This window comes from Chiloscyllium plagiosum, unplaced genomic scaffold (assembly GCF_037043375.1).
Source record: "Chiloscyllium plagiosum isolate Xiang-an unplaced genomic scaffold, Cpla_swu_hap1 HiC_scaffold_32, whole genome shotgun sequence".
Lineage (NCBI taxonomy): Eukaryota > Metazoa > Chordata > Chondrichthyes > Orectolobiformes > Hemiscylliidae > Chiloscyllium > Chiloscyllium plagiosum.
This window is the reverse complement of record NW_028270170.1, coordinates 23,819,770-23,828,652: the sequence shown is the minus strand read 5'-3', so window position 1 is coordinate 23,828,652 and position 8,883 is coordinate 23,819,770. Positions and strand designations below refer to the sequence as shown.

The following is an 8,883-nucleotide window of genomic DNA, read 5'->3' as shown; positions in this document are numbered from 1 at the left end:
CTGACATATAACACATCTCACCTGTTCAATGCTCCATGTATTCTTTCCTGTTCATTAATCAGCTGTGGACAAGACCAACATTTAATGCTTACTCCAAATCGGCTACATGCAAGCAAACCATTTTTTTGAACTGCTGCAGTCTTTGTAGTAAAGCTGCCTTATTGCACTGCGAGAGAGAGGTCCATGAGTGCCGGTGAAGGAAAGGTGCTTATACTCAGAATCACCGAATTAGAGTCATACAGTCATGAAGTACAGAAACAGACACTTCAGTCCAACAAGTCCATTCTGACCATAATCCAAACAAAACTAGCCCCATTTACCTGTGCTTCGCCCATATCCCTTCAAACATTTCTTATTCATGTACTTATCTAAATATCGTTTAAATGTTGGAACTGTGCCTGCATCCACACTTACTCTGGCGGTTCATGTAAACCATTCGCCGTGTAAAAAAATGCCCTTCACGTCTTTTCTAAAACTTTCTCCTCTTTCTGCCCCCTAGTCTTGAAATCCCCCACTCTAGGGAAAAGACATCTGACATTCTATACTCCTCATGATTGATATTGATATAACGCAGGAAGAGGCCATTTGGTCCATCATGCCTTCACCAGTTGTATCACATGGTGCCAATCCTCTGGATTTTCCTGCTATCCATGATAATCATCCTTCAATGTCTCAATTGAACTTTGCTCCACCACGTTTCCAGTCGCTGTGCGAAGAAATGTTATCTCAAACCCCACTTGCTCAGTTTGCACATCACTTTAAATCTATGCCTTTTTAAAAAAAAATTAACGAGCATAATCAGCTTCTCCTTATCTATACCTATAAGGTGAAGCCTGCTCACAATTTTGCAAGTCTTTGTCAAGTCTCTTGTCAACCTTCTTTTATCCAAGGCAAACAGTCCCAGTTTCTTCAAACTGCCCTTTTACTGAAACTTCTCCTTCCTGGAACCATTCTTAAAAATTATTTTAATACCACATCTTTACTATAAACATGGCACCCATTATAAAATGCTATCGGAGGTCTAACAATTATAAACCTCTTTGCTCTTGTACTATCTGCCCCCATGAATAAAGATTTATGCTTTAATTAAGATTTGGAAATGCCGGTGTTGGACTGGGGTGTACAAAGTTAAAAATCACACAACACCAGGTTATAGTCCAACAGGTTTAATTGGATGAAGGAGCGTCACTCTGAAAGCTAGTGCTTCCAATTAAACCTGTTGGACTATAACCTGGTGTTGTGTGATTTTTAACTTTGCTTTAATCAACGACTTCCTCCAACAGTGCTGCCAACTTCAATGAGCCGAAGGAGTTTGTGCACCTCATTGCTATAATGCTGGCAGATGACAACTGGCTGCTTCCTGACTGAACTTTGTAAATCAATCCCGAATATCTCAGCAGACAATTAAGATCATCCTAAACATAATACTGAAGTTTGAATTCAACTGAGTAACTTCTCAACTTCTGAGAAGTTTGCGTTCTTTCATGTGGTCCCATGGTGTAATGGTTAGCACTCTGGACTTTGAATCCAGCGATCCGAGTTCAAATCTCGGTGGGACCTCGACAACGTTTTAATAACACCGATTCCTGGAGTCAGAAATCGCGTTAATTCCGGCGGAAATCGCTGGGGAACAATAAGTGCACTTTACTGTTTGCGGCATCAAGCTCCCACCATCAATCGGTGCTCACGTAGGAGTATATGCACTGGCATTGAGACAATTCTCTGCTAATCCTGTAAGAGTGCGGTTAGTGAAGCTAGTGTACTTCCAATTAAACCTGTTGGGCTATAACCCGGTGTTGTGTGATTTTTAATTCTGTAAGAGTTTGATTTCGAGCTCCAGTCAGTTTAATTGATCACGTTTTTGATGAAGTGTGTTGCTGGTGTTCATTTCCCAACACCGACACAGAGCCGCCTCAGTGCTTGCCTGCTGACTGCATTTAAAATGTGCATCTTTCACAGAGCAGGGGCACAGACAAGTCCAGTAGACAGGGTCTAGATTAGAGTGGTGCTGGAAAAACACAGCAGGTCAGGCAGCATCCGAGGAGAAGGAAAATCTCCTCCTCTCTCTACTTCCAGCATCTGCAGTCCTTGTTTTTACCTAAGGCCAGCAGACAGCACCACGCTGCCTTTTGAGCTTCGCCAGACATTGTACAAACTTGCTAATGGACCTGTCTCTTCGATGGAAACTCAAATGGCTGGGGCTTTTCACTGTTCCAGGTGATTCTGAGGGTGCACTACTCAAACTGCTGAAAGTTCAGACGTTCATTATATATTTTCACTACTTCATCTCTCTCCATTGGAACAAATGCAAACTGAATGCCAGCCATCTGGTCTCTGAAGCTGTTTCAATATTCCAGTTCTCCTTATGCTGATGATGGAATTGGAATATATTCAGAAACACTTTAATATTCGGAGCATCATTTGAGGAAACTGCAGAATGGGAAGTGGGGGATTTCTAAAGACCAGAAAGTGAGGGTTGAGTCGATTTTTACAGGGCGAGCGAACTTGTTCAGCATCCTAAACAATCTGCAGGTTTTTGATTTGATTTATAGACTCACTGGGCAGTGCTCTCACAACAATGCTGTTTTCACTGGAAGAAGTTGCCGAGTTGCTTTCAGTCCAAAGTTATAAAAAGGTGGAAAGAAAGATTTAAAAAACACAGCAAGTGCAGAATAGGAAGAAGAAACAAGCAAGTTTCTCTGGCAACATCTGTGTTTTCTCTGCACAATTGCAGGTCTGCTTTCTGTCAACAGATGCTGCCAGATCTGCTGAATTTCTCCAGCAAATTGTAGTGCTATTTTTGTTTCAGATTTCCAGAATCCGTGGGGTTTTATTTATTTTCGAGTAGAACAGGAGCTGAGTTAACTTGCAATGAGATATACATCAAAGACGTGCAGAATGCAATCGTTAGTTAAACAGAATTGGAAGAGCAGAAAATAAAACAGCAAGGGACAGTTTTACAAGGTTCGTGATTTTAAAAGGTACACTGCCATGAATTACCATACCACTTATAAAAACGTGTTGAGGTCCCACCGAGATTTGAACTCGGATCGCTGGATTCAAAGTCCAGAGTGCTAACCATTACACCATGGGACCGCGCTGTCAACCGGCTGTGGAATAGGTCCTTTCATACGCAATATCGCCGCTCGCTGGTCAATCCCGGCGGTGCAGCCATGTAATTTTGAACGGTGTAGTAAAAACGGTGTCTTTATCGGGGGGGGTGGAGGGTTGATTTATTGGGTTATTTAAATCTTTAATTTTCGCCCGCACTCCCCTCCCCCCCCTCAGTCCCGCCCGGAGCGAGGAGCCGGAACCTGCCGAAATCCCGGGTGACGTCACAGGCCGCTCGGCTGTTTCCGGAAAGGGGCGGGGCTCAGGCTCCAATAACACCTCCACATCGGGAGGAGTATGTTCCAGCAGGCGGTCTGAGAACCCGCTGCGAGGAGACTAGGGGTGGGGAATGCTGAAGGTTCAATTAAAACCAAGAGGCACTGCACATTGTAGCTTCCAAGCAAATGGTTTTATGCTTACGGATAATAAACATCTTTTGAGAAGATTTGTAGCTCAGGTTGAGTTTCTGGATGTAGGTTTGCTTGCTAAGCTGGAAGGTTCGTTTTCAGACGTTTTGTCACCGTACTAGGTAGCCGAAGGAAGCCCAAACATATAAATAGAAAGTGGGCTAAAGCACCAGTGCTTCATTCGGAGGCTCACTGAAGAGGTTACCTAGTGACGAAACGTCTGAAAACGAACCTTCCAGCTCAGTGAGCAAACCTACATCCAATAAGAAACATCTACCAGATGCGCTGGCATTCCCAGGTCTCCTTGCAACACCTTCCATACTTTCGAGCTCTGCCTGCCGCACAGAAGGACAAGGGCACATGATGAACGGGAACATTGCCACTTGCGAATGAACTCCTGTCCCAGCCACGCAATGCCCTACTTTGGGGCAACGTCACCATTCTTGCCACTGTTGCCAGGACAAAATCAAAATGCAGTACAGAAAGAGGGCCTTCCACCCGTCAAGTCTGTACCACCCAAAGTCTTGGCACTCCGTCCTCCAGGCAGTGTTTTTGCTCGAACTGTAGCACCCGGACTCCACTAGCTGAAGATGGAGGTTATTGCAGGCTGCCTGCTTTTGCAATATGACGTTAATTCTCATCAAACATCCCGGTGCCTGAATGCTTATTGCAAGAATTGCCAGAATGTTGCAGGTTTTCGGTTTTACTTATTTGGACAATCATTAAATTATTCAAACTGTAAAACTATAAACTTCATATTCTTTCTGATCATTCCTTCAAATAGTAGAACATGTTAGAGATAGTGCTAATACTTTGTTTATTTGACAATAAATGTGCTGCATGCCCTGGCTGGAATATGTACCTGCTTCATTGAGACAAAGAAGAAAAATATCGCAAGTAACATATTTTCTTCTTCCAAGTAAAGATTATTGTTAACAAAACAGAAATTGCAAGAGAAACTCATCAGGTCTGGTAGCGTCTGTGGAGGGAGAGCAGAGTTGATGTGTCAGGTCTAGTGACTCTACATCAGCAGTAGCTTTTCGAGATTATTGTTATTTACTTGTTCACAGATGCCCTCATCCAGAAGAAAATAAACCTTTCTTTTTATCTATTCATCAAGTTGTTTCAGTTAAAGAAAGCAGTTCCGGAGAAGGGTCATTGGACTCAAAATGTCAATTCTGTTTCACTCTCCACGGACGCTGCTTGGACCTGCTGAGTTTCTCAGCAAATTCCGGTTTTGTTTTAGATTTCCAACTTCTGCAGTTCTTTGTTTTATTAATTTTTTAAAAATGCAAGCTAGCCATAAAAAACCTGTAAATGAAAATGTTATTCAGAAAGGAATGACGGTGAGTGTTTTTGGGTAAGGTAGGGAAGAATTAAAGTGATTTATACCGAAAGCAATGCGAAGCAACATTTCTGGGGCATTTCGATTAGAAGTGATAGAGGGTTTGTGGAAAGATTTGTAGCTCAGGTGCTGATTGCCATCATTGTGGGTATGCTCGCTGAGTTGGGAAGTTGATTTGCAGATGTTTCATCTCCTGTCTCGGTGACATCTTCAGTGCTTTGGGGCCTCCCTTGAGGGCTGCTGTACTGTGTCTTCTGGGATTTATTTGATTCCATTCCTACTGCTTAATTGCCAATTCCAGTTGTTAGTTATAGTGGTCAGTATGTTGGATCTAGGTCAATGTGTTTATTGAAGGAGTCCATGAATGAGTGTCCTGCTTTTAGAAATTCTCTGACTATCCTCTGTTTAGCTTGTCCTGTTATCATAATTTTGTCCTGTCAAATTTGTGGTCCTTGTCATCTTTGTGTATGGCTACTAGAGACAACTAGTCATGCCATTTAGTGGCTAGTTGGTGTTCATGACTTTGGATTGCTAGTGGTCTGTCTGTTTGTCCTAAATATTGTTCATGCAGTCTTTGCTTGGAACCTTGTAAACCAGGTTTGTCTTGCATGTCTTGTCTACCATGATGGATATTGGGTCTTTTGTTTTAGTGAGTTGTTGGCTGAGTGTGGCTATCAGTTTTAGGGTTGTTTGCTCCAGTGTTTGCATCACTGCTTCTATGATGAGCCTGGAGATGGGTGAGCCCTTAGATGTTCCATTGATCTGTTCCTATATCTGGATGCAGAGTACGAAGTGTGTCGTCAAGCACAGGTTTAATCGTTTGAGTGTGCAGTCCTTGTTGATTGGTTCCCCATCATGTCATCTGTTCTCTTTGTCCAGGAGGTTGGCAAATGTCTCTCTGGCTAAGGTTTTGTCAATTGAAGTAAACAGTGCCATTACATCGAATGAGACCATTGTTTCTTCCTTATCTATGTTTTTGTTCTTGATGTTGTCTGGAAATTCCTGTGATGATAGCACAGAGTGTTTGGATCCACTAATAAGATGTTTCAGTTTTTGTTGATGTTCTTTTGCCCGTTTATATGATGTAGCTCCTGGGAGTGCCACAGTAAATCTAAGTGGTATGTCTGGCTTGTGTACCTTAGGTAAACTGTAAAATCTTGGGGTGTTGTTGCCTTCTGACTTCATCTTTTGTCGGTCCATCTCGGCTATCAGTCCTTTTTTTTGTATGTTCCGTCGTGTGTTGTTTATTGTATTGGTTAGCTATGGTGTGGGATCAGACTCCCTCTGTAGGTAGGTATCAGTATCTGCAAGTAGTTTCTCTGCTTTTTGAATGTATTCCATCTTGTTCATGATTACCTTCATTCTGCCTTTATCTGCTGGCACTATGATTATGTTCTTATCCTTTTCGAGTGTTCTTAGGCCTTCTCTCTTTTTTGTGTTAAGGATGTTTGTCTTTTCCTTGTTAGTAAGGGTACAATGGTTTGCCTGACTGCTTCCTTTGTCTCTTTGGTTAGTCCAAAGATCTGAGAGTACATTCTAACCCTATCGCACAGCTAGAAATGACAGAAATATCGACATAAACATCCAGGTTGTAAGTTTGCTTGCTGAGCTGGCACATTTGTTCTCAGATGTTTCATCATCCTGCTAGGTAAAATCATCAATGAGACTCCGATGAAGCACTGGTGATCTGTCCCGCTTTGTATTTATGCATCTTGGTCTGCTGTAGTGGGTGATATCACTTCCGGTTCATTTTCTGGGAGGTTAGTAAATGGGTTCCAAATTGATGTGTTTTTTGATGGACTTTCGATTTGAATGCCAGGCCTCTAGGAATTCCCGTGCGTGTTTTTGTTTAGCCTGTCCCAGGATGGTTGTATTGCCCCAGTAAAACTGGTGTCCCTTGTCTAGTATCCGTGTAAAGATACTAATGATAGTTGGTCATGTCTTTTGGTGGCTAGTTGGTGCTAATATATTCTGGTGACTAGTTTCCTGCCAGTCTGTCCAATGTCATGCTTGTTGCAGTCCTTGCAGAGTATTTTGTGTGACATTCACTCTGTACATTGTTGGTACATGGTACTTCAGATTCATCAAAAGCTGTTTCAGTGTGTTAGTAGGTTTGTGGGTTACCATGATGCTAAGGAGCTGGAGTAGTCTGGTCATCATCTCTGAGATATCTTTAATGTTTGGTAGCGTGGCTAGAGTCTCGGAGCATGTTGGTGTCTACTTGTTTAAGAGTTGTTGTTTAAGAATCGGCGGACTGTGTTTATTGGGTTCCCGTTGTTCTTGAATACATTGTACAAGTGTTTTTCTTCAGCTTCCTATAGTTCCTGGGTGCTCCAATGTGTTGTTGCTCCAGTGGAACAAGTACCAGCCTATCCAGCCTATATTTATAACTCAAACCTTCCATACCCAGCAACATCCAACTAAATCTCTTTTGAACCCTCTCCAGCTTGAAAATATCCTTCCTATAACAGGGTGACCAGAACTGGACACAGTATTCCAGAAGAGGCTTCATCAATATCCTATACAACCTCAACATAATGTCCCAATTCGCATGGTCAAGGACTGAACAATGAAGGCAGGTGAGCCAAATATCTTTTTAACCATCCTGTCGATATGTGATGCAAACTTTAAAGAATTATGTACCTACACCTTTAGGTCCCCCTGTTCTACAACACTACCCAAGGCCCTACTATTAATTGTATAAGCCATATCCTTGTTTGCTGTATGAAAATCCAAGACTCCATGTTTATTCAGATTGAACTCCATCTGCCATTGTTTAGTCCACTGATCCAATTGATCAAAATCTCTTCGTAATCTGAGGAAATCTTCTTCACTGTCTACTATGCCACCAATTTTGGTGTCGTCAGCAAACTTACTAACCATGAATTCTATATTCTCATCCAAATCATGTATGTCAATAACAAACAAAAGAGGACCCAGAACCAATCCTTATGGAGCACCACTGGTCACAGAGCTCCAGTCCAAAGAGCAAGCCTCCACCATTCCTGTCTATCTCCTGCCATTAAGCCATTATGTATCCAACTGGCAAGCTTACCCAGAATCCCACGTGACCTAATTAATCTACCATGTGGAATCTTGTCAAAGGCCTTACTAAAATCCAAATAAACAATGCCTCCTGCTCTGCCATCACATCTGATCACCTTGCACCAAAGGCTTGCAAGGGACAAGGCCACAACCACAGAAGCTGGCTTCAGGCTGAATATCTCACAGGAATATTGTGTACATGTATCATGTGAATCTTTATTGGCTTGAGTTCCACAGATTCACCGCTCCCTGGTTGAAGAAATTCCTCATCATCTCAGCCCTAAAAGGTTGTCCCTTCACTCTGAGGTTGTGTGTCTCCTATTCTCCTTCTCCACGAGACGTTTTTCTAAGACTACGAAAGGATCTTGATCAAATGGTTCAGTGGGCGGAAAAATGCCATCTGGATAAATGCGAGATATTGCATTTTGGTACAACAAACAAGGGTAGGGCTTATACAATTAATGGTAAGACTTGGGTTGTGTTATAGAACAGAGGGACCTACGGGTACAAGTACATAATTCTTTAAAGTTTACGTCATATATAGACAGGGTGGTTAAAAATGTGTTTGGCATGCTTGCCTTCAATACTCAGTCCTTTGAGTATAGGAGTTAGGTTGTTATGTTGAGGTTGTACAGGACACAAGTGAGGCCTCTTCAAGAATACTGTGTCCAGTTCTGGTCACCCAGTTATAGGAAGGATATTATCAAGCTGGAGAGGATTCAGAAGAGATTTAGTAGGACATTGCTGGGTATGGAAGATTTGAGTTATAAAGAAAGGCTGAATAGGCTGGGTCATTTTTTTCACTGGAGCATAAGAGGTTGACAGGCAATCTAATAAAGGTTTATAAAATAATGAGAGATATAGATAGAGTTAATGGTAACTTCTTTCCCCTAAGTTGCGGAATTTCAAGACTAGGGGCACATTTTTAAGTGAGAGGAGAGATTTTAAAAACACAAAAGAGGCAATCTTTTTTAC

General features: G+C 42.1%; 2 non-coding genes across 2 annotated transcripts; one reads left to right on the top strand and one right to left on the bottom strand.

The window, feature by feature from the left end:
* The first annotated feature begins 1,488 nt into the window (after positions 1-1,488).
* Positions 1,489-1,560, top strand: trnaq-uug (transfer RNA glutamine (anticodon UUG)). Its single transcript has one exon. It is a non-coding gene; the product is annotated as a tRNA-Gln (tRNA).
* A 1,464-nt stretch (positions 1,561-3,024) lies between these two features.
* trnaq-uug (transfer RNA glutamine (anticodon UUG)) lies at positions 3,025-3,096 on the bottom strand. The gene has a single exon. It is a non-coding gene; the product is annotated as a tRNA-Gln (tRNA).
* Between the last annotated feature and the right edge of the window lie 5,787 nt (positions 3,097-8,883).